This window comes from Ochlerotatus camptorhynchus, unplaced genomic scaffold, assembly GCF_037179485.1.
Source record: "Ochlerotatus camptorhynchus isolate MF236.1 unplaced genomic scaffold, CSIRO-AGI_Acam_v1.1 ptg000170l, whole genome shotgun sequence".
NCBI lineage: Eukaryota > Metazoa > Arthropoda > Insecta > Diptera > Culicidae > Ochlerotatus > Ochlerotatus camptorhynchus.
The window spans coordinates 1,793,991-1,820,300 of NW_027040660.1; the positions used below are offsets into that span (position 1 = coordinate 1,793,991).

Genomic DNA, 26,310 nt, shown 5'->3' on the forward strand with positions numbered 1-26,310 from the left:
ATTTGTTTGTCCGACCAATTTTCTGATATATATTATATATTTAAAATTCCCTGACGTTTTTAGATCAACCATAGAATTCTTGGAATAATCCATAATTCCACGGAATTTCTTGTAAGTCGCTGCAAATTTGCTTAAGTTAATGGGATTATTCTGAAGCCATTTGATCGTCCTCGAAGTACTTGGAACTTCGCTGAATATTATGAAACTATCTAAATTCTAAGTTCTCTGGAATTTCTGCTTGCTAAAAGTTCTCGCATGTTTTTTAAATGAATGGAACTTAGTTGATATTCTATAATCAACTTAGCTAAACTTTCGTTTCCGGATTTTCTTATAATGTTTATCACGTTCCAGAAGTTCTATCGGAGCTTTGTTGAAGTTTCCGGAACTTCTTTAAGGTTTCTACATTTTTTTTTAAGTTATTTGAACTGCCCTTGATTCTCTGATCTGTTTTGATGTTCTCCAAACTTCCCTAAAGCTCTCAATTCTATTGAAGATAAATTTCCCTGAAATTCTTTGGACTTCTGTGAAGTTCCTGAAATATTTATGAAGTTTTCATAAATTATCTGATGGTCTCTGTACTTCTCTGAAATTCTCGGAACATCTTAAGGGTTCCAAATTTTCATTAATTTACGATTATAGATATTTAAACTGCTCTAAAAAGTCTGAACTAAAGTCATGGGAACTGCTCTTAAGATCTGAAATTCCCCAAAGACCTCTAGGTCTTGCTTTTCTGAGGTGCTTGGATTTTTTTTTAAATTTGCACAATACCCCTCAAGGTTCCTATGTTTCTCAAGTTTGCTTAACACCTGTGATGTGCTCTGAAATTCTAGGAACTTCATAAGAGTTTCTGAAAATTTTAGAATTTTAAAAGAGCTGATTTGAGGATCTTAAAGCTTCCAGTAAGTTCCCCATAATTGCAGTGTGTTAACTTCCCTTATGTTCCCGCAGTTTGTTTATGGAGCTTTACTGAAATTCTCAGTGGATGCGGAATTGTGGATGCTCAACATCAGCATGTTCCGGGTGCACCAATCAGCAAAACTATTCAGCAGCAATTGTAGAGCATAGCAGTCCTCGATACCTTTAATGATCATGTATATTTTGACGTCATCAGCGTAAAACACACGGCAGCCAGATGGTAGTACGAGAGAAAGCTCGTTGATGAAGAGTGATAATAACAAAGGACCCAGGTTGCTACCCTGTGGCACGCCAGATAAGTTTGAAAATTGTTCCGAAGATTCAAATCTGATATTAACGGTAAAGCTACGATCCGTAAGGTATGATCCAAACCAGCTAACAAGATCCGCAGAGACACCAATTCTTCCTAGACGTTTCAGTAATATTCCGTGGTCAACTCTATCGAAAGCTGATTTCCAGCATCAATGTTGCGTTTGCAAAACGAAGCAAGGAGATTGGTAGATGTTGATCTTTTGGGGTAGAAACCGTGCTGATCCGTAGCAATATAATTCTTGCAGGAGTCGAAAAGTACATAATTTATTATGATTTCGAAAACCTTCGAACAAGCACACAACGAAGTCATTCCTGTGTAATTCTCGATGTTCTGTCGATCCCCCTTTTTAAACACGGGGAACATGACCGATGTTTTCCAGCTTGTGGAAACTACGCTTCCGTAATGATATGTTGAAAAGTGTCGTAAGAGGGAAAATCAACTCTTCGCCGCATTTTTTTCAGGATGCATGACGGTATGCCATCTCGACTGGACACAGAGTATTTCAATTTGTTTATTGCGGAGTCCACCTGATTCGACGTGATCGTAAAGCTTCTCAGAGAACAGACCCCACTGGGTGTATCTCTACAAGCTTCTGTGATTTGACGTGCAGACGACGTAGAATCACAGAAACTATTGGCAAGTCCCCGGCTAGGTGACAGATAACCTTAGTTTCATGTACCCACTTGCAAATAGTAGATGTCGCCACTCAACATATGGCATTTATCTATGGGAATCCAACTTTTTGTTTCTCCATGTGTGCTATATGATAAGAGCGAATTTATTATTTTCGTGATAAAATGAAATAATCCAAACGAATTGAAACCGATTGACGGAGGTTCATTTTCTTAAATAACCAAATGACAATAAAAATACTTTGCTGTCTTATATTTTATTTTGCTCTTGAATATAATCAGACTACAGATTTTTTTTATTAAAGTGGTGTGATAAAGCCCTGCCATGGGCCGTATGAATATACAAAAGTTTACTTTCATGTGTTTCACTATTCTTGTGTTCTTGTGTATTCTTCTGACATACAAGACTTCTGAAACTAAACTGAAAATACTCATTAGTCACCTCAAATATTTCAACGTTGGAAGATATTACGAACGACTTGAAAATAGAATCCTAATGAGCATCTGCAACATTCATCAACATTTTTTTGAAACTATCAGGACTTAGTTTTATGCATAACAATCATCGCTATATCTTGATAAAATTGTGCATTGATTTTTATTTAAAAATCCGGCTTGAGGAATATGCCAAAAACTTTGGAAGCATTACGAATTCTATCCACAAAAAACTTACAAAATTTATTATATTTCGCGGTGAGTAGCAGTTTTGCTGGGTGATGAGGAACATTTCGTAGATCCATTTAAAATTGAAGAAATACTTAAAATTAAATGAACTAAATCAAATAAGAGTCTCAAAAAAAATATTCATAATGAGCTTCTAAAACAAATAAATTAAAATGATAATCTTTTGTTACACCCGTCCGTATCATTAACGTTATTCCTCACCAAACTTGAAGCCTCAAGAAACAGATGAGTTCATAAATTTGTATGTTCTATTATTTAGTTACACAGTTATGGGCATAGTGACAATTACAACACAAATACCATGAAGAACTCTGAAAAACGTATAAAGAGGAAGAGAAAGATTAGTAATTTCCATTTAATTCCACTACCTTATTTGCTTATCCTTGACAGATACGCGTATTTCGTCTACAATGTGCAGACTTCTTCAGTGTCTTGTACTAATACTCGACTGAAAAATGTAGTCATCATATAAGTGAAGTGATTGTTAATCAGAATTTTCTAGAACATCAGCTAAAAATTGAGCTCTGATGATTTTTGCACATGAGTAATGGTTACAGATTCGTTGTAGAAAGATATTTAAAATTCAGTCAAATTAAATAATAAATCACTTATTTAACCTAAATGCATTTAAGGCCTTCGACATACGTACAAAGTACACCGTTGTACCATAGAGGTAACTCTAAGACCAGAAGGTCCCGAAGAAACGTGCTCAACTTTTTGGTTCAGCTCTGGTACTATCTTCGGTTCCAAGCTAATCGATGCACCCCTCGAAACATAGGAAAATCCACGAACCCCTCAGTTTATCTGTCAAACTTTCATAGCGAATCAAAACAAACATAGTGTAGTACTAGAATTTCAACAAGAATGAGGTACGCTTATAGATTTACTTGGGACCAATAGGCTAGTCAAGTAGTGAGCCAATTTAATATCGTTAGTTTCCACCGGTTGGTTGTACTATCGTTGTACTAACGTTGTACGCTTTTATGCTAGTACCTTAAATTGTAGATTTTGCAGTACTAGCTGCGTATAATTAGTACACTTTTACTCGCTGCAAAACCATTCTTTCTTTGTTCATCATCGACGATAATAGCAAAAGCGTTGAAAACACCGAAAGTATCCTTGTTCCAATTAATTCGATGACAATCATATATTTTCGTTTTACAAATCATATGGTTTGTATGGCTTTTGGTTCTGTACTGCTCAAATACATATGTTACTCAATATAAAAAAGTTTCATAAACTGATTATGTATTGTGCATACTACTGAGAATCAAAACGAAAATTTTAGCTGGCATCACTGGAGTTCCTATGTCGCTAACGTCACGTGTGTGGTTTGGTGATCGCGCGACAATAAGATGAATTTTAAACTTTAATTTTGTTTGCTGTACATCATTTCCGCATTCGCCCTTTTCAGATAACACCTCTGAAATTTGTGAATTTTACAGAACCACCAGCACCAAATTGTCGGGGTACACTGGCAATAGACTGGAGCTGTCAAGTTGCCCCCGAGTTGGTTATAGGCCATAAATGTATAGACCTGTTAAGAGGGCACCGTCAAATTTGTGAAATCCCATAATGGAAACATTTGGTGTCAGTCCCGTGCACAATTCGAACCAATAGTGTTGAGGTATGGTTCCCAGCATAAGATTATCACATGAAATGGATGTGTTGCACAATAAGTGCACAATTAAGTGTGAGACACATGATAATGACGTGTGGATTTTTTTGAGTGTAGAATAGTTAAAAGACGTGCCTCCCACCTTCTCTCCGATCAAACAAAACCAAAAGAGTCCACTGCACTGCCACACGGCCGTCTCCTGCTCCTAGAGCGTAGGCACCGCATCCGATATGTTACGGTCCGAGGCTCGGTTTCTTCCTGTCCATGCCCCATGCCTAGCGAACAAGTGAATTCAACCTGTCAGAACACTGAAATCGCTTACTGCTGGGGAAGATCGGGGGCTATCTTTGAAAAATAGGAAAAAAACGGACACCAACTGGACACAACACTCCAGAAGCTAGAACGTTATCGACGACGACGGGGAGCTTCCTCTTCCGCCTTTCACCCTTAGCAGATCTGACGTGCTTATGTATATTTGAAATAAGGAACAACAACAACAACAACATCAACAAAAGTCGAAAAGAACTTGGCACAGAAAAGTGAAGGAAGAGGAACCGAAAAAAAAAATCGCAAATTGAAGTAAATGGCCATCGTCGTCGTCGTCGTCCTTTTTCTCGTCCTCCATATGTGAAGCACTGTGCAATGTGTGTGTTGTTGTATGTATGTATGTATGTATGTATGTATGTGGATTTTTTTTTGCAGCAACACTCATTCTAGCAGGCGCTAAGGAGATGAGGGTGATTTTAGGTATTTGCGAACAGAACCGTCAAAATATAGCGAAGAAACTTCTCCTCCTTTCATGAGTTATTTAATCTCTGCTACGGGACGGTCGGTCCTGCATAGAAGTTCGCGACCATGTCCAATCTCCCTTCGGGGAACGTAAGACAACAAAAGGAAAAGCGACGCGAAACGCGGTTGCAACTTAGGAATTTTTCCACCCCCTCATGCGCTCAAGACCAGCTGCGGGTACGTACAACTGTACAACTGGACACCTGAGCACACGCTTCTCGATGGGGCTCGTTCGGAGACTTGACACGATAGGAGTGTGTAAGTAATGGTATGTTTGTGTGAACGACGGGCTGGCTAGAGCGAGGAAAGGTTTTTTTCGTCGCTGGTTTGCTGGCCCATGCATTAAGTGGACGAACTTGGATGGAACATTATGCCTTAGACATTAGGAATTATTCACTGGCTCTTTTGAATGTATAGAGTTGGTGTAAGACTAAAATATGGCTTATAAGTTTTATATTGGCCGTTTATTTGCTTTATCGTCATTGTCCTATCAATTAAAGGGGACAACGCTACTCAAATACGCGTAAGTTACAATATCCAAAAAATCGTATGTCAGATTTTAGATAATTCATTTTTGCATCGCAGACAGAAGAACCAGCTAAATTGATCGAATAGTCTCCGAGATCCCTGTTTCGCAAGGTAAAAAAATGTGGTTTCGAAAAAAGCACTACCAACAACGAAAAAAAAAAATAATAATGTACTTAAAACCCGAAGTGATTGGACTTATTCTAATGGTAAAAAATGGCAAAAAAATACCCTTTTTTTTAGAGATTGAAACAGGTCCCCCTTAATGTAATAATCGTACCTAGAATCGGTATTACTCTTCCTTTTATTTCTTTCCAGTCGATGTTAGCTTACATGGACATTAACTTCTATTGATTCGATAAATTTGTTCCGAATGTAGTTTAACGTCACAAGCCCCGTTGCCCTCCGCCAGCCCCTATTTTTCACGAACCAGTCAGCCATTCGACCTTCACCGATCCGAATCCGAATAACGGACCCCAGCAGTCATTCGGAGCCCCATATTCGATTCCCGGAAATGCTAACTTGTGCCGAGAAAAAAAAATTAGCACCGACCGACCTCATCCGCACTTCCCTCTTCCCACCTGATTCTCTTCCATCATCACAAGAGACCGTATTAGACTTTGTCCGTCACTTATGCACGCGCGTCGTCGTCGTCGACGTGGTCCTTCTTTTGTACACTCTCTTTCTCTCTATAGGTAGCAGCTACCTAGATGGCTTTCAGCCTACCGAAACCGAGCCTGGGAAGGGGAGTACTTCAACTTCGCGGCGGTAATTTTTTGGCCAAAAAAAAAAAGAACTTGCCAAAGAGGGAGGAACCCCCTTTTCGGTCGTTTTTACTTGAAGCATCATCATTAATGACAGCCGCGGCAGTTGATGACCGTGGTGATGATGATGATGATGATGATGTTTTTCGTTCGGTCCTGTACTCGTAATTGGGCTGAGGACTGTGGCGATTTTGCCGCTGCTGTTGATGTCCTCTGGCTTTCTGGGAAAAAAATGACTCACAACGACGCCGACGACGAATAGGAAGCGAATAGGTCACTATATATAGGTAGGGTTGGCTGTGCGAAGGTGGACCCCTCGAATCGCTCAAATCAGCTCAGATCCAACACAGGGCAAGCGACCCTAATTAGGCGAGAAGCACACGAAAGCAGAATCGAAAGCAAAATTGAACACCGGGAAGAAGGATGGGAGGGAGAAGCGCTGAAGAGCTTTTGCAGGATGCAGTGAGACGGCGACTGTACAATATCGCACTGCGACTCTTTTGTTTTTGTCCACATTTGGGATTTGGGCGGAAGATCCCACAGCAGCAGCAGCAGTAATCCGTGCGCTGGAGGAAAACGGCCTAGAGCTGAACGAGAATGAGTCTTCTTCAGCACGAAGGGCGGAGGGACTCAAACTCGAAGAGTGTTAAAAGTAATTCACGTTTTGAATGTGTGCGGTTCCGACGCACACAGGCACAGGTAGTACTCCAAGTACCAATAAACGGGACGACGCGGGTGATAAAAAAAAATGTACCCGTAGTCCGTGAACTGGAGGCAGGTACGTTACACCGAACCGTTCCATCGTCAAATGTGCGATCGAACGAATTGGGAAAGTGTCATATTCGTCATTTTCGGAGGTTTTCGACACGGACGGCAACATTTCAAGCCTTGTGAGGTACAGCATTCGATCTAGGAGCGAAAATGGAAGGATTTATGACGCTGCCCTGGCACGGACGGGTGTTATCGTTAGGGTCGTGTCGGATCATAAAATGGGATTTGCTGACACATTCACTACGGAAAGGTTTCGAATGGGTTCGATCATGTTGGGATCGAAATCGTCACACTTTGGACGAGAGATTGGCAATGATCCTGGTAAGATTGATTTCTGGAATCTTGGCTGCTGGGTAATTAAATATTTATTGATTAATCGGTATATTTTTGGGCTTGATTAGCGAGTCTCTATGAAGTATAACCAATTCTTTGGAAAAATTTCTTAGAATTCTTCTCACAATTCCCTCGGAAAGTATTCCCGAATTATCCTCGGAATTCCATTGGAACTTTCCTCAGAATCCCTTTAAAATCCCCCTAAAATGGTATGCCATTGGCCAAGGCATTGTTTACAAAATTTCCCTGGAACTTTCTTCAGAATGCGCTCGGAATAATCCTCAGAATTCTTTCGAAACTATGCTTACAATTCAATGCTCTTGGACTTTTCGGAATTTGCATGAGACTCTACTCAGAACTCTCTTGAGCGTATTCTCAGTACTCGTATGGCATTATCCTTCGAATTGTCTATGAAAATTCTTCTCAGAACTTGACTAGCATACTCAATAGAAGTGAACCTGAGCCTCCTCAAAATCACCATTGAAATATCCTGAGAATACCATTCCGTAAACTGGAGGCAGGTACGGTACGCTGAACCTTTCTATCATCAAATGTGCGATCGAACGAATTGGGAAAGTGTCGTCATTTTCGAAAGTTTTTAACACGGACAGGAACATTTCAACCCTTGTGAGGATTTATGACACTGCCCTGGCACGGACGGGTGTTATCGGTAGGATCGTGTCGGATCGTAAAATGGGATTTGCTAACAAGAACACATTGATTACGGACAAGTTTCGAATGGGTTCGAATCGCTCGAAATCGCCACACTTTGGGCTAGAGTTAGACAATGTTCCTGTTATGATTGATTTCTGAAGTCTTGACTGCTGGTTGATTCAATAGTTTTGGGCTTGATTGGCGCCTCTCTATGAAGTATACCCGATTCTACTGAAAATCTCTTGTAATGGTCCTCACAATTTCCTCGGAATTACATTGAATCTATCCTAAGAATCCCTTTAAAATCACCCTTAAAATTTGATGTCATTGGCCTTACAGAATTTCCCTGGAACTTTCTTTGGAATGCGCTTGGAATAATCCTTAGAATTCTTTCGAAACTATGCTCCAGTTCAATACTCGTGGACTTCTTCTCGTAATTTACATGATACTCTTCTCAGTACTCTCTTCAACGTATATACGCAGAACTCGTATGACATTATCCTCCGAATGGGATTTGCTGACAAGAACACATTCATTACGGACAAGTTTTGAATGGGTTCGATCATGAAGGGAATACTTGAAATCGGCACACTTTGGGCTAGAGTTAAGCAATGTTCCTGGTATGATTGATTTCTGAAATCATGACTGCTGGTTGATTCAATAATTTTGGGCTTGATTGGCGACTATCTAAGAAGTATACCCGATTCTTCTGAAAATCTCTTGTAATGGTTCTCACAATTTCATCGGAATTCTATTGAATCTATCCTCAGAATCCTTTTGAAATCACCCTTAAAATTTGATGTCATGGGCCTAGGCATTCTTTACAGAATGCCCCTGGAGCATTCTTTAGAATGCGCTTGGTATAATCCTCAGAATTTGCTTGGCTTTGTCCTAAGAATTCTTTCGAAGCTATGCTTACAATTCAATGCTCTTGAACTTTTCGGAATTTACATGAAACTCTATTCAGAACTCTCTTGAACGTATTCTCAGTACTCGCATGGCATTATCCTTCGAATTGTCTATGAAAATTCTTCTCAGAACTTGACTAGCATACTCAATAGAAGTGAACCTGGAATCCTCCTCACAATCACCATGGAAATATCCTGAGAATACCAGTCCGTAAACTGGGGGCAGGTACGTTGCGCTGAACCTTTCTATCATCAAATGTGCGATCGAACGAATTGGGAACGTGTCACATTCGTCATTTTCGAAGGTTTTTGACACGGACAGGAACATTTCAACCCTTGTGAGGATTTATGACACTGCTCTGGCACGGACGGGTGTTATCGGTACGATCGTGTCGGATCGTAAAATGGGATTTGCTGACAAGAACACAGAGTTTCGAATTGGTTCGATAATTATGGGATTCGCTCGAAATCACCACACTTCGGGCTAGAGTTAAGCAATGTTCCTGGTATGATTGAGTTCTGAAATCTTGACTGCTGGTTAATTCAATAATTTTGGGCTTGATTGGCGCCTCTCTAAGAAGTAAACCCGATTCTCTTGTAATTACTTACTTACTTAAGGGTCCTGTGCACCACCAGCGGTGCAAAGGGCCAACGTGAAAGACTTCCATCCTGGGCGGCTGCTCGCTTTTGCCTTGACCTGGGCCCAGGTCAGATTTCTATCGACTTGCTTAATTTCCTTATTGAGGCTCCGCCGCCATGAGCCCCTGGGTTTGCCTCTGCTGCGATGTCCTGCCGGATTCCAATCCAGCGCTTGCTTGCAGATTTCGTTTCCGCCCCGTCGAAGTGTGTGGCCGACCCACCTCCACTTTCGCTCTCGAATTTCTGTTGCTATCGGCTTCTGATGACATCGACGATGGAGCTCGGCATTCGAGATCCAGTTGTGAGGCCATCAGGCACGAATTATATACCGCAGGCATCGGTTGATGAAGACCTGCAGCTTTTGAGGGTTCTCCGCTGATACACACCACGTCTCGCTGGCGTATAACAACACAGATTTCACGTTCGAGTTGAAAATTCGGATTTTGGTGCGTTGACTTATCTGGTTGGATCTCCATACGTTTCGTAAACTCGCAAAGGCAGCCCTAGCCTTCTTGATTCGTGCACCTATGTCGCTCTTGGTCCCGCCGTCCGACGCTATTTGGCTGCCAAGATATTGGAACCTTTCGACCTTCTCCACTGCTTGCCCCGCTACCGTAAAGTTGGAAGGGTTGCCCGTGTTGATATCCAACGATTTGGTCTTGTTGACGTTGATGGTGAGACCCGCCGCAGAGGAGCGTTCGGCTAGGTCATTGAGCTTACTCTGCATATCAGAGCGCCGTTGTGCTAGTAGAGCAACATCATCAGCCAAATCGAAGTCGTTGAGATGCTCCATGGTGATAGGTTGCCAAAGCAGCCCACGGTTCGGTACACGGTCAATTGCACCTACCATGATCTCGTCGATTACGATGAGAAACAGTAGCGATGATAGTATACATCCTTGTCTCACACCAGCGACTACCCGGATAGGGTCGGACAAGGCTCCGTTATGCAGAACTCTGCACGTGAAAGCCTCATACTGCGCTTCGATGAGGTTGACGATTTTATCCGGGACTCCCTTGCGTCTCAGAGCGCCCCACAGATTCTCGTGATTGAGACGGTCGAAAGCTTTTTCGTAGTCAATGAATACCAAATAAAGGGACTCTTGTAATTCATTGACCTGCTCCAGGATGATGCGGAGCGTGACAATATGGTCCACACAAGATCTTCCGGCACGGAATCCTGCCTGCTGCCGTCGGAGGGTCGCGCCGATCTTCTCCTGTATCCGATTCAGGATAACTTTGCACAGAACTTTGAGAACAATACACATCTCTTGTAATGGTCTTCACAATTTCCTCGGAATTCCTCAGAATCCCTTTAAAATTTGATGTCATTGGCCTAGGCATTCTTTATAGAATTTTCCTGGAACATTCTTTAGAATGCGCTTGGAATAATCCTCAGAATTTTCTTGGCCTTCTTCTGAGAATTCTTTCGAAACTATGCTCACGATTCAATACTCTTAGATATCTTCTCGGAATTTACATGAGACTCTTCTTAGAACTCTCTTGAACACATACTCAGAGCTCGTATGGCATTATCCTCCGAATTCACACAATCGCCATGGAAATATCCTCAGAATTACCTAACATAACTACCGAGAAATCTCCACCCGAGTAGCACACTTCAGTCGCAGAAAGTTGCAACAATTTGTTTATGACTGAAATAAGTCGTATAGAAGTTTCCACAACCAGTTTGCAAAAAGCGTGCTACTAGGGCAATAATTCCTTCCTTGAGATCTTCTTTTAAAAATCACTTTTTGTAATCCTTTGAATTCCTTATCGAACCTCCTTGAAATTTCGTTGGAATTCTCATCAAAGCTCGACATCTTGAATCTCTCAAAGGTGGAACACGAACAAATCCGGACACATTAAAAAAAAATCAAAATATTACTAAAACAAGCTAAGAGTGTATAGAATCACAGTAGGCATGGCTTTACCGGATTGGTCAAGGCGACGATGGATCGAGTGATGTGCATTGTTCGAGTATCGGGGACACTCTCGAGTCCCTTTGAATCTCGAAGGGGGTTACGGCAAGGTGATGGACTTTCGTGTCTGCTATTCAACATCGCGTTAGAAGGTGTGATCAGAAGAGCTGGGATAGACACGAGTGGCGCGATCTTCAGGAAGTCCATCCAGCTTCTTGGCTTCGCCGATGACATTGACATCATGGCACGGAACTTTGAGACGATGGCGGGAACGTACATCAGACTGAAGGCTGAAGCTAGGCGGATTAGACGCATCAAAGACAAAATACAGGAAAAGAAGAGGTTCTAGGGAAGACAATGTTAGCCTCCCACTCCGAGTTCAGATTGACGGTGACAAAATAGAGGTGGTCGATGAGTTCGTGTATTAAGGAAATCGTGCCTACTTTGGACTCCGGAGGACGCTCCGGTCGAATAAAATTCGCCACCGCACGAAGTTGACTGTCTACAAGGCGCTGATTAGACCGGTGGTCCTCTACGGCCACGAGACCTGGACTGTGCTCGTGGAGGACCAACGCGCCCTTGGTGTTTTCGAACGGAAGGTGTTGCGTACCATCTACGGTGAAGTGCAGATGGATGACGGAACGTGAACCACGAATTGCACCAGCTGCTGGGAGAACCATCCATCGTCCACATTGCAAAAATTGGGCGACTACGGCGAGCTGGGCACGTCATAAGAATGCCGCACGACGACCCAGTGAAAATGGTTCTAGAAAGCGACCCAACAGGAACAAGAACGGACCCTTCGCAGACTACGAGGCTGACGAACTGTGGCCATGGATCGAGTAGAGTGGAGACGACTTCTTCGGACAGCAGAGGACAACAAGGCCTTAGCCTGATTGGTAAGGTAAGTAAGGGGGATTAGGAAGCAGATAAGGGAAAGTGAGAAGTTTTCGTGTTCCAAAACTAGCAAAAATATTTGAAACGTTGAACTTTGAGATTTAAGGTTGCGAGCTTGAAGTATATCGAATGACTGAGACTTCATTCTTCTAATTCTGGAATTTTGCAACTTTGAAATGTTTCTAGATCTCATGGTGACTAGTGGATTCCGATTAGCAATTTTCCGGGTTTTTCACGATGTTTACCCGTTAATTTGGAAATGTTTCCGGTTGTGCAATATACACTTAAATTAAGCATAAATCCGAAAACCGAAAGGATCACTAGGATAAATGAGTCATTACTAAGACAGCAGCATTTTTCCTGAGACGAATTCGGACCTGTTTTCGAATTCTTCAAAATTTGTTTATAGTCCAACTTCCCTGATGCGCAAAAAACTTTACAGGATTTTATTATAATATTCTCAAACTTTTCCTTTTGCATCTTTTCGCAGCGTTTTTTTAGAATTCTTCTAAAATAAGATTGAGATCCTCTATCTTATTCTAAAAATCTTTTTAAAAAATGTATTACAGTCTACAAATTTTACGGCTTTTCTAGGAATTTGCTTAAGATTACTGCTAAAATTCTACTCAAAATTAGCTTTAATTCTCATTTGAATTCCCAAACAATTCACTTCAGAATTTTCTTGAAATTTTGTTCAGAATTATCTTGGACTTCTCAGTTCTGCTGCAATTTTGCTTGGAAGTTTCCTTAAAATTATCTAGAAATTCATTTCGTGATGTCCTTGCAATTAGCTACGGAGTTTTCTTTAAATTATCATAAGAATTTCTTTGGAATTTGACGCTCAAATGAGATATAGGGGAAATGGATGTTATGTCGGCCTAAATGCCCATAATTTGGGTCCATATATAAATTCAGCAATCAACTAAATTTTCAATAGCGAACAAAACTATCCATTAGTACCGTCCCAATGAAGCGTTCATCCAGATAAAATTGATAAATAGCAGATCTTTAGCGATGGGCCCAATCTCAGATCCATAGGTCAACATTAGAGCCATTTCCCCTACATGGTATTTTTCACGGATCCTAGGATCCTCTTCACAATTGATTTAGAATTTTCCACTGAGCTATTTTAAAATTATACTCTCAAGTGTGACGTGGAGTTAAATTGTACAATCCGTAAAAAGTTCTTTCCAAAGCTTCCATTGATTTTCTCTAAAAAAAAACCTGGTGTTATCCCAGGGTGTCGACTCCACGAAGAAAACAAAATTCCCTGAAATTCCATGATTTTCCAGTAATTTTCAAAAACAAATTCCAGGTGCAGTGCCTACCCGGTTTTGGCAACACAACCCCATAAGCTATTACTTTCCTCAGAATATATTAGTGCTTTATGGACATTTTTTTTCATGAAATACCACACGGACCTCTAACCCAGGAAGAGTGGTCCAGGAGAATTTCAAATTAAATAAAGCATTCCATACATTTTATAGAAGGCAGAAATCTCGTGTTGCCAAAAACGGGAAGGATCCGCATTCTACCCTAGGGGCATAAATTCATCCAAATCTCCTTCATCTTCATGGTGACCAGCAAATCTCGATTAGAAATTTTCCCGTTTTTCTCCCGGAATTTTGGAAATTATCACGGTTTAGGTATTTTGATTAAGCACAAAACTGAATGCGATTAAGCTGAAGGTTAAATGAGTAATTTATAAGACATCAGCACCTTTGCTGGATCTTGACTTTGGATCTGCGACAGGTTCGAAGTTTTCTCAATTTGTATATGAACAATTTGCTTAAAACTTTACAGGCTTAGATTAATTTCCTTTCACAGAGATCTTTCCAGAACTCTTCTAAAATAAATTCTCTCTAGAAATCCCTTGATTTTTTTTCATAAAAGTATAGAAATTCTCTATAGAACACTCCAAAAAATTTCTACAGTTCATCCTTTCTTCGAAATTTAAACTCTTTCTATGAATTCACCAACGCTTATTTTTTTTTAAATACATGAAATTCTCCGTAAAATTCTTCTGAATATTGCATGGAATTCTCATTAACATTATCTAGAAATTCCTTTCGAAATGTGCTTCTCTGCACTCTTAAAGCAGTTTTCTTAAAGCGGTTTTCTTAAAGTACCCTAAAAAATATTCTCTGAAATACCTTGGTGTTATCTCAAGAATTCATTCTAAAATCTACTCAAATCAGTTTTGGAGAAAAAATATAAAATTCTCTTAATAGTTCTTCAAAGTGACTGTAGTTATTCTGAAAATCTAGACCAGTCCAAGGGTCTTGAAATTTTATTGTTTCCGAAGAGAGGACGAGTTATATTTTTCCAGATTTGTCAACTAAATTCGTGGGATTTTCCCGGTGACTTCAAGTTTCAGTTTTTTCCGGTTTTCCCGGTTCACTGGTCACTCTGAATTTCACATATGAAACACTTGTTTTTAATCCCATTATATTTGTTTTGCCTTGAACACATTTTGAGATCCCGGCTCTGTAAGACAATTATTCCGGATAATATGCTTAACCAATTTTTTTTTTAGCTAATTCACGGGCAGATTCCTCTGGTGGGAAATAGTAAAAACAACGCTTTCATCTTCAAAATTCTGTTAGTTAATTCCATCTGAGACACTAAGAGCTTGTTCCGGCTGTATCTCCGGAATTGTATGACCAATTTTGAAATTATTCCGTAGCGATCTATGTAATCATAATCCCGAGTAAAGTAAAATATCAAATTGATAACAAGTTCTATGACCCGGTCATCACTTTTTGATAATGTCCTGCAAAATACCTCAGCGGCAAAACCTGCCCCAAACATGTTCAAGGAGTTACTGCGTACCGTTTTTGATCTATTTGGATGTATATAAGAAGCTCAAGTTACGTTCTAGGTCATCCAAAGCATTCTGTAGTTTAGAACATTTCACAACCTAGGCCTGCACAATGTCCTCAGCGTCGAAACTTGCTCAAACATGTTCAAAGAGGCTCTGTACATCGCTCATGATCAGTTTGATGTATATATGATGCTCAAGGTTCACCAAATTGTCCTTGATCTCAGATCAAATAATGTACCAGGTCAGTCATAACCGGTACAAGACCCTTACTGCCGTGAGATGACAAAGTGACGTAAACGCCACCATGGTCAATTTTCACTTTTCTTCATATTCATAATCTATACCCTAAGATACACCGGAAAACACTCTCTTCGTGATACAAATGTGTTTTGGAAGCCTGGAGACAAAGTGACGTAACCATACATTTTCGGAGAAAGAGTAATATGTTTTCACTGTTTCTACGGATAAGTGACGTCCACCGTATAAGAAGGTTGAAAATTCAAAAGAAGTTTTAAACAGTGAGGTTCATATTTTCCGCTTAATTTTGACATTTTTTAACAGAATGAAATTTTTTTGGCAAATTTTTATAATTATTGCAATTTGATGCACCCAGGTCCATGACTATAATGCACATCATTTTCGTTGTAATTGATGGTGTATGAGATGTTCTAGGTTCTCCAAGTTGCTTTGGAGTTCAGATTATTTGATCTACTGGCTCAACCATGAACTGCACGATGTCCTCAGCGACAAAACCTACAAAGACATGTGCATAAAGTTTCTGCGGATCGTTTGTGATTTATTTTGATTTATAATCAAGGTTCTCCAAATTGTCTTGAGTTCAGTTCAAATGATTTACATGATCAACCATAACTGATACAAGGTCCTTAGCAACTAAACATCTCCAAACAACATCAATTTAAGGTGTATTAGAAGTTCCTGGTTCTTCAAATTGTTCTAGAGGTCAGATTATTTGATCTACTGGATCAACTAAAATCTGTACGATGATCTCACCGACAAAACGTTCCGAAACACGTTTATACAGTTTCTGCTGTTCGTTTATAGTTGATTTTGAGGTGTATAAGATACTCACGGTTATCCAAATTGTCCTTGAGTTCAGATCAAATTCTCATCCAAGTTCACTGATTCAAAGCCCTTTGTATTAAAACATCTCCAAACAGGTTTAAACATATCATGCACATTATTTACGTTTGAATTCGATATGTTTAAGACGTTCTAGGTTCACCAAATTGTCCTCAAAACTTGTTAATTAGGCTACCATCTCGCATTTTAGTTTGATTACATTCATAGATCAGGGGGCCTCCATAAGCTCGGTCGGTAGAGCCTGCGACTATAAAGCAAACCATGCTGGAGGTGGCTGGGTTCGAATCCCGGTTGGTCTAGGATTTCAGATTGGAAAATTTCTCGACTTCCCTGGGCATAGTATATTATTGTACTTGCCACACAATATACACATGTAAAAATCGAACAGGCTTGGAAAGCTTTCAATTAACAACTGTGGAAGTGCATCTAGAGCACTAAGTTGAGAGCAGGCGTTAAGTTACAGTTGGGACGTAATAGCCAGAGAAGATTATAGATAGCACTAACTAGCGGAGGAATTCCGAATTATTCTGTCCATCATCCAACAGTCCTTGACCTCGTGATCAACTTTGCCGAAGAAATCATCCGTCTAAATAGTCAGGATCTTGAGATACAGCAGCACAAATATATTCACTTTCAATGCTCACTAGCGCCACCTAGTGGAGGAATTCCGAATTGTTCTGTCCATCGTCCAACAGTCTTTGACCCCCTGATCAACTTTGCCGAAGAAATCATCCATTTAAATAGTCAGGATCTTAAGATACAGCAGCGCAAACATATTCACTTCGAATGCTCACTAGCGTCGCCTAGCGGAAGAATTCCGAATTGTTCTGTCCATCATCCAACAGTCCTTGACCTTGTGATCAACTTTGCCGAAGAAATCATCCGTCTAAATAGTCAGGATCTTGAGATACAGCAGCACAAACATATACACTTCGAATGCTCTGTAGCGCCGCCTAGCGCTCACTCCAATCGATTCCTGAGACTTTTTTCTATAAGAATGACTATTTTTTAGTCTCTTGTTCCAGCGAGCACCGAAGTTATTGAATTTTAACACAATGTTTCGATTTTGTCCTCAGTGTGCAGTGGGAGCTGAATTTATAATAGACTCAATATCATCGAAATACCCTTTTACAAGGTTGCAAAGACTCATTTCAGCTAAAATATTGTTTTTCGGAATAATAAAACCAAAAGATGGTATGATGGCATGTTTTACTTGTAACTTACAAGAAGAGGTTACAAAGTATGCGTTGGAAACATAAAACCTGTAAATTTTGCTTTCTATGAGTCACAATCAGCGATTTGCTGATCGCTGAGTGAGTGAGTGAGTGAGTGAGTGAGTTTGTGAAAAATTGCTGATTGTGACTCTCATGAAGTGAAATAAACAGGTTTAATATGTCAAACACATTCTTTGCAACCTCTTCTTGTATCCTACCAATTCAAAATTTGATCAATGCATCTAATTATTTCATAATTTAGAAAAACATTGTTTTAGCTGAAATGAGTCTTTGCAACCTTGCCCTTTTATTTAAGTAACTTTTGCTCCACTAGCAAAAATGCAACACCAAGCATTGAACAACCACAACTTCGCAACTCTATTAAAAATTTTAAATTGAAAACCATCCTCAAACTACAACGAGTAATTAAGTTTGAAACTAGCGAAATCAGACATACTTATTAATATGTTTCTGTTATAAAGAAATATTTCCCTGACTGAATGAAATTCCCTGACAATCCTTGATTTTCCAGGTCCAAATAGGAATTCCCTGATATTCCCAGATTTTCCAAGTATCCATTCAAAAATATTCTCTAGATTCCTTCCAAAAAAAAAATCTAGTTTAGTTCGAAAATCTTAAGAATTTTTAAAGGTCCAAAATCTTATTTTTTGAAAAAAAAAATTAGGTAAATGGGGGTTATTCCGATAGCCGAAGTGACTTTTCTCGCTTCGCTAACGACTCTCGGAACAGCCTCCATTTTTCCCCGATTTGTTATCGAAATTCGTGGGGTTTTCCCGGTTTTCCCGATTTCCCGGTTCACTGCTTTGATAGTTTATCAGATATTTTAGCCAGTTGGCTAGTTCATCTCATACTTTAGTAAATGTTAAACTTCAACTTCTAATGGTTTTGATTGTACATTTGATCTCTTAAAACTGATCTCATGTCTTGAAATCGTTACTGGAAATAAAGTTATTGTTTTACCAAAAATAACATATATTTTACGCAAAAATCTCAGGAAAGTTAATTTAGCAAAATAAGTAGACAACTGCGTAAGAATTAGCTAAAGTGTTTCTTCAATTTCATTAAATAAATTCATAATAAAAGATGACGAAGGCATAAATAATTAATATTGACGACAAGATTTGTGATGGTTTTGAAACTTACTGATTTGTTCCAAGTTCTCAACATCAGGTAGGGTAACTTTGACATAAAGTTATTTTAACTGTCATAATACCGAACCTGCAAAATGCGTGTCGATGCTGTGACAAAGCCCACCCGTCTCGATACCGTGTAGCGAACAATTGCAATTCACTTGCAATATTGCATTTAAATTAAATACTGCATTTCCAGATTTCAATTCCAATATAAAAGTTTAAAGTGTAAGCATCTGAGTCATGCTGTACTTGTAATCATACTTCAACATATTTTGCAACTGATAATGGAAAACTGGATGAATTCTAAAAAACTGGAAGATTTCAAAAAATTAACTGGCACAGGGCTGGTAGCCACCACTGCTGTCAAAAATAGTGATTTTAGTGACCATGTTGAAGAAATAAGTGACTTATAGTTGTAAAAATAGTGACTAAAAAGTGGCCCTGAATTGAATTAAAAGTAAATTTTATTGAAAACTCTTAGGAATTTCTGAGGAGCACAACTTCTGTGAGCTTCAGAGGAAAATTCCAAGGGCATTCTGAGGATAATTTCATAAAGTTTGTGTGAGAAAACAAATTTGGAGCATAAGGCCTTGGAAATACTAAAAGAAGGATTACAATTAAATCTGAGAATAACTCCAGGACATCTTCAAAGGAATTCGGAAAGTAAATTCAGGAGAGTTTGCCAAACAAAGTATGAGAAGCAATCTAAGGAATTTGAGAGTAGAAATGACAATGAATTCTTAGGAGACTTTCAATGTGAGTAGAATTCCAAGGGAAGGAGTAAGATTCAAAAGGAATCTGAAATGAATTCAATGAATATTCTGATAATCTTTCCAAATGATGTCTTATTGTGGAGAATTTTAAGGTAATTTCGAGGAAAACTGTAATAAAATTTAATTCGGAGGATAGCTTCATCGAAATTTCCATTGAATATGGAATGGACTATTCTGAGAACATTCCAAATTTTTCCTGAAGCTAATGAATCTGCCTTGAAGTTCTTTTGTAGTTTGAGAAACTAGCCTGATGCGCTCACAATACTACTCATCAAATTCTTAAACTTTTGCAACGATCATAAATTTTTTCTAAAGGTTTAACAATTCGCTGAAGTTCTCTAAACTTCTTTAAACTTATGTGACTTCTCTAATGTTAACGGAACTGCTCTGAGGTTCTTTGTTCTTTTCTGAAATTCTCAAAACTGCTCTAACGTTTTTGCAGTTCTTGTTGTACTGCGCTGAATTTAATTGAGCTGTCCTAAAAATGTTTAAACTTCCGTGAACTTCTGAACTTATGCGAAGGCCTCAATTAACTTTTTAACGTTTCTGCAGTTATCTGAAAATCTGGGAACTGCTTGAAATTTCCCACTTATTTTCAGAAACTAATGGAACTGACCTCTCTCTGAAATTCCTCCAATTTTTGGAGCTTACTAAGCTTCTTTCAAATGCTCTCGCGTTTAGCTAATGTTCATAAAAACTAAAAGGGACAGCCCTATGGGGTTGTACGCAATGGTGACGTAGGACTACGTGGTCTTATATAATAAATCTTATTTGTTAACTGAAGCAGCAGCTTGTGTTTTGTGTAGGAATAGAAATTAGAGCGGGGTTCTCTCTGTTTATACTCTTCAGTATGACGCGCTTGACATAGAGGAGAAAAACGCGGTCCCAGATCCTTTCATATTAAAAATATTAAAATATCGCTTGTTTATCGTGTATTTTGTAAAACTTTTCGTTGTCGTCGGTGCCGGGTTTGAATAGTTATAAAAACTTGAGTAACGCTATAATGTGATATGAGAGGCTCGGTGGCCTTAGAGCAACCGTTTTTGCTTACTGAGCAGAACATCATGAGTCTAATCTCAAGCCCATCCACATTCAAGATTCGTCAATGATTAAAAAGGAGCTCGTCTGCCTAGTGGCAAACGTTTTTGCTTACTGAGCAGAAGACCGTGGGTTCAATCCCAAGCTCCTTCGCGTTATACGATCGTTAGGACATCAATTCAGCTTATTGTTTACCAAAACGAACCCTGCTGCAAACCCAACCCTCTTACCCAACATCCCTGTGATTCCTCGTGGAAGTGCAGAGGACTCCTCGGCTTCCATCAAAGCGAGTGTCACGTCAACATATTCCTACCCATTCCTTTCTTGACCTGCGTTCAAGTGCGGCTGGCGCTGGTATTGCCTAATTCGAGATCACCAGTTTTTAGACATTGAGGATGATTGCTAGTCCCAAGCATCGTCTATTGGTTCTCTGTGTAATTACAGCTGGTCTGGCAATAACAGAGTAGCAACCGTGGGCGGTCAATAATGCTCAATGCTCATGCTCTTCAGTATGACGCGCTTGACATAGATGACCCACAGCGACTCACGAAGAGCTACTGATTCCGATCAATAGCGGTGCGGCTTCTTTCTCCTTCTATTGATGCTCATATGGGCTGCAGCTCGCTGCTTGCAGACAACAATGTTCAACGCCACGCGTCGAAAGCACTGCTGCTGCTGCTGATGATGATACCGACGAAGAGACACCACCACACACGGTGATTGGAACTGAATCCGATCAGCGGTTGAGGCCAGCCATGATAGCTAACTGCTTGCAGGCAGCCTTTTGTTGTGTACTGGAGAGCACCATCACCATCACTCACCACGCGGTGATTGAATAAACACCGTTTGGGGAGACCGGATTTGAAATCTGTGTTAGGGAAATTGGTTTTTCGCAGGCAATCTGTGATAATTTTAATTATCATAGCAACAGTTGCACATTCCTGCAATTTTTAATAGCGAAATTTTGAAAAAATGATAAAGTCTTAATTTTAACAGATGCGTAGGAATATTTCTGATCGATTTTTGATAACATTATTGAAATTGGCCCAGGGGCAGCTGAGTTATTAACGTTCAAAATCTTTCATAATGTTGTTACATGTTCCATGTTCGGTTTACACAAAGTGTACCCCCATATGGAAATCACAGACGTAGTCCTACGTCAAAATTCCTGAAGTTCGTGGATCTCCCCTTAAGCTCCATAGATTTGTATGAAGTTCTCGAAATGTTTCTGAAGACCACTATCCTTCTGTGAAGTTTTCGAAGTTTTTCTAAATTTCTGGAACTTTTGTGCTTACGCAATTTTCATGAAATTAGAACAAAATAATTAATATACTTGTATGATTTTCACATTAGTTCTCATGATTTTTTTCAAAAGTTCATGAAACTTCCATTAAATTATCGACACTTATTTAAAACTTCTTCAATAGTGTAGAATTACACACTTAATCTAGCTCGGTTAAATCTCCAACAGCCGATTACTTCGGCATTTACTTTTGCTGATATCTCTGCAAAATATCTGTTTGTTAGCTGATATCTCAGCAAAATTTTATTTGTTATCTGAGTCTCGGCAATTGTTTGACTGAATCTCAGCAAAACAAAATTGCAGAATTACTCGGCTGTTGGAATCTCGGCGAAATTTTTTAAGTGTGTACCTGGTGTTATTTAAACTACCTAAACGATTATTGAATTCTTTTTAAAGTTCTCTAGACAGCGCTGAATTGATCAGAATATTTTAAGAACCCGCGACTTTACTGAAATTAATTGATTTGCCTTGAAGTTTTGACAACTTTCCTTAAGTATTCTAACTATTAAAAACGCTCACTTATTTCCCGGAACTTATCTATGCTTACCTGAAGTTCTTATATATTCGAAATTCCCTGACGATTTTGGATCAATCATAGAATTCTTCTAATAACCCATAATTCCACGGAATTCCTTGTAAGTCTCTGCAAATTTGCTTACGTTAATAGGATTATTCTGAAGCTATCTGATCGTCCTCGAAGTACTCTGAACTTCGCTGAATATCATGAAACTGTCTAAATTCTAAGTTCTCTTGAATTTCTTAAAGATATTTATCGCTGCTTGCTAAAAGTTCTCGCATTTTTTTTGATTAATGAAACTTCGTTGGTCAACTTAGTTAAATTTTTGCATTTTTTAAAGTTCTTGAAATCTCCATGATATAACACTTTTAAAATACTCTCACGTTATCCGGATGTTCATATAATTTTTTTTTATCACGTTCCAGAAGTTCTATCGGCGCTTTGCTGAAGTTTCCGGAACTTGTTTAAGGTTTCTACTGCCCTTTGATTCTCTGCTCTGTCTTGATGTTCTCGAAGCTTCCCAAAAGCTCTCAATTCTATTGAAGATAAATTTCCCTGAAACTGTTTGGACTCCTGTGAAGTTCCTGAAATATTTCTGAAGTTTTCATAAATTCTTTGATGGTCTCTGTACTTCCTTGAAATTCTCGGAACATCTTAAGGGTTCTCAATTTTTCTTAATTTACGATTATAGATATTTAAACTGCTCCGAAAACTCTGAACTAAAGTCATGGGAACTGCTCTTAAGATATGAAATTCCCCAAAAATCTCTAGACCTAGCTTTTCTGAGGTGCTTTGAACTTCTTAAAAAATTGCACAATACCTCTTAACACATGTGATGCGATCTGAAATTCTAGGAACTTCATTGAAGTTCCTGAAAATATTCGGATGTTAAAAGAACCGATTTGAGGATCTTAAAGCTTCTAGTAAGTTCCCCATAATTTCAGTGTGTTAACTTTCCTTATGTTACCGTAGTTTGCTTATGGAGCTTTACTGAAATTCTCAGCATTTCCTTTCATTCCTAAGAACTTCTTCAAAGTTTCTATAGTTGTTGTGAAGTTAATGGGACTGCAATGAAGATTTCATATCTTTCATAAAGTTAATTACGAACTTAAAATAAATCGTTTAATGTTTTCCTTAATTCAGCCACTTTGAAAATTTCAATATCTTGAACTTGTACATGGAATACGAAAATACAAGACATTGAATGTTTTTAGATCTTGGACTTAATTAATTAATTAATTGGACTAAGTAAGTGCTTAATTTCAACCATTGAAATTTGATTATAAAGATGTTTCTTCAAAACTGATTGTCATTAAAAAAAATTGGGTTAATTACTGTTGTTTTTGATCTTCCAGAAAAAGCATACTTTGAACGCATTTTAAAAATAGCTTTCTTATTATAAGCCTTGAATTTATCCGTTAAAGTTCTGGAAAAACTTGGAAAACTCAGGAAATTACTTCAAATTTATTCAGATTTTAGACTTTAGTGACTTGACCTTAAAAAAAGAGACTTTTTAGTGACTGGCATGAAAAAATTGACCAAGTCACTAAAAAGTGACTCACTACCAGCCCTGCTGGCATCACTGCTCTGTACATCATAAAAAACGATAAATAGAAAATCGTATTCCGTATTCGTAGCACATCAGTCCCTTTGTAATTTTCGCGACATCTTTGAATGTTTCCGCGATTTTCGCAACCGAAAGTTCAAATCCGCGGAAATCGCGAAATCCGCGGAAATCGCGAAATCCGCGAAATTCGTGAAATCCGCGCCTGTTGTAACAGCCCTGCAATTAACAAGGTCTAGCTCTACGGAAATTTATGTTTATAAACCCTCAGAATTTCAAACTCAGGGGCTGAAGGTACATTAGGTCCAAAATCATCGAAATATCCTTTTATTTGAGTAATTTTTACTCAACATCAAGCATTGAGCAACCACAAGTTCGCAACTCCGTTTCAATTAACAACCCTCCTTAAACTACACCGAGCAAACTTCCACCGAGAAACTTCCTGAGATTCCCTGATTTTCAAGGTCCACAAATGAATTCCCTGATATTCCCTGATTAGTCGGCACCCTGTGCATTATTTACCAACTCAACTCGATAGTAAACAAAACTAAACTAAACCTATTCAGCCTAACGAGCTGTTGGGCTTTCCGAAATAATTGTGCTCCAGTAGTTATTGACTCGCTTGACTCGTTTCTCGAGATCAAGTTGAATTTTACACCAAATAACATTCCAGTATAAATCATTTCGCTCTGTTTAAAAACCAGAATACTTCAATTATTGACTGTTCTCCCTAGCTCGTCATCTTCTAATTGCCTGGAAATCCATCGATCACTTTCTCACACAACAAATCCTCCGTAACTCCATTGGTGCATTCGATTTTGTGTTACGGAGAGTGGACTATAATTTGGTCCCTCTCACCGACAAACCACTAGATTCCCCAGGCAAGTCCTGCGGTTCCAAACAGTCGTCACCCACCGCATCGGCATAATCAGTCCAAGACGCACTTTTCCACTTTCCGAGAAACGAAAAAAAAAATCACCACTTACGGTTACGACAACCGGCCCAAAAACAACTGAAACCCAACAAACAAACAAAAATGCACAATCCAAAAAAAACCACACACCCAAGAAAACGAACTACATCCTAGCAGATAGGTACTTCCACTTACATAAATTACAATCCCAGCCGGCACGTTGCTGGTGCTGTTGTTGCTGTGGCTGCTGCAGGGCTGCTGGATGATGTAGCCTCGGAGGAAGCCCACTCGGACGGTGTGATGGTGGTGGTGGTGGTGGAGGTCCTACCGGCGAATATGACGGTGGTAGGGATGGGGGTGGTGGTAGTGCCACTGGATGAGGATGATATGAAGGATTCCGCTGCTGGTCCACGGTTAGGGCTGTCGGCTGATCTGCACGCAGGGATCCACTCTCGGACTCCCCTTGGCAGAAGATACGCTACGGAAACACACGCGACGATAACAACAGCGCGCGGCACACTATCCGGACCGGGGGACACTGACTGAGCTGAGCACCAATTTACTTAAGGTGTACACACACAGGACGGCAAAAACAGCACGGCTCCTTCCGTAATATACTTTTTTTTAATATTTTCCTTCTCGCGTTTACTTCACTTGTGTGTCGCTCCTTGGTTCGAGGGTTCGCGCTTCTTTCCGCGGGTACACACCGGTGGACCGAAGGCTCACTCACTAACCGAAAAAAAAATCTTGTGTTATTTTTCGCTTCTTTCCCCGTAGCAGTCGTTTCACTTAAGGGGGTGGCAGGTAGGACGAGGCCAGGAAACTCTTCACTAATTTTTTTTTGCTTCCTCCACTGACTGAACTGCTTTGGGTTAATGCTCGCCTCTGGCCTTTCGCTGTGTGCTACCTCGGATGATATTGCGGCGAAATTTTTCGCTGAATCCTCACGTCCTAGCGTGAACAGAAAAAAAAAAATGTAAAGGACGACGTCGTCCGACCAAGACGTAGTCCCGTAGCACCGCGGCGACGACAACGGCTACGACGTTGATTTGGGGCGCCGAGAAAAAAAAAATCTTCTTGTTTGTTTGCTGCTGCCCCCACCGAACTTAACTTCACTAATGCCTCTCGCCACTGACTGGTGTACTGGTTGGTTACTGCAGTGAGAGTGTATGCTATTTGGCAAGGCTGAAAGGATAATCCTTCGGAGACTTTTAAATTTCACGTTTCGCTTCTTTTTTTTTTCGTTAGACGCAATTTTTGTTTTTTTTTTCTCGCAGATACTGGTCACTTGAGAGTAGTCAGAAATTGTGTACTCCTTAGCACTTGCTTCACGCGTATCCTTACATCCGGTTGACCAACTAACACACTTACAGGGTCTTGAATATCCAAGGAAAAGCACTAAGAAGTGATCTTCACCCACAGACGATCTGCGGCACGTTTCGCGAAATCGCTCACCACGAGAACAAAAGGACTCGGCCAAATCCGCCGAAAACCTCACGACCCGCACACCAAACAATCATCGGGGCTAATTGTTTCCGTTCTTCTT

The 26,310-nt window shown here is 39.7% G+C and overlaps 1 protein-coding gene across 1 annotated transcript in view; it reads right to left on the minus strand.

The window, feature by feature from the left end:
- Window positions 1-25,236, minus strand: part of LOC135701638 (protein distal antenna) — a 55,959-nt gene extending 30,723 nt beyond the window's left edge. The window contains exon 1 of the mRNA XM_065222488.1: window positions 24,960-25,236. The gene's annotated coding sequence lies outside the window, so the exon portion shown is untranslated. The remainder of the gene's footprint in view (window positions 1-24,959) is intronic.
- Window positions 25,237-26,310: the final 1,074 nt, after the last annotated feature.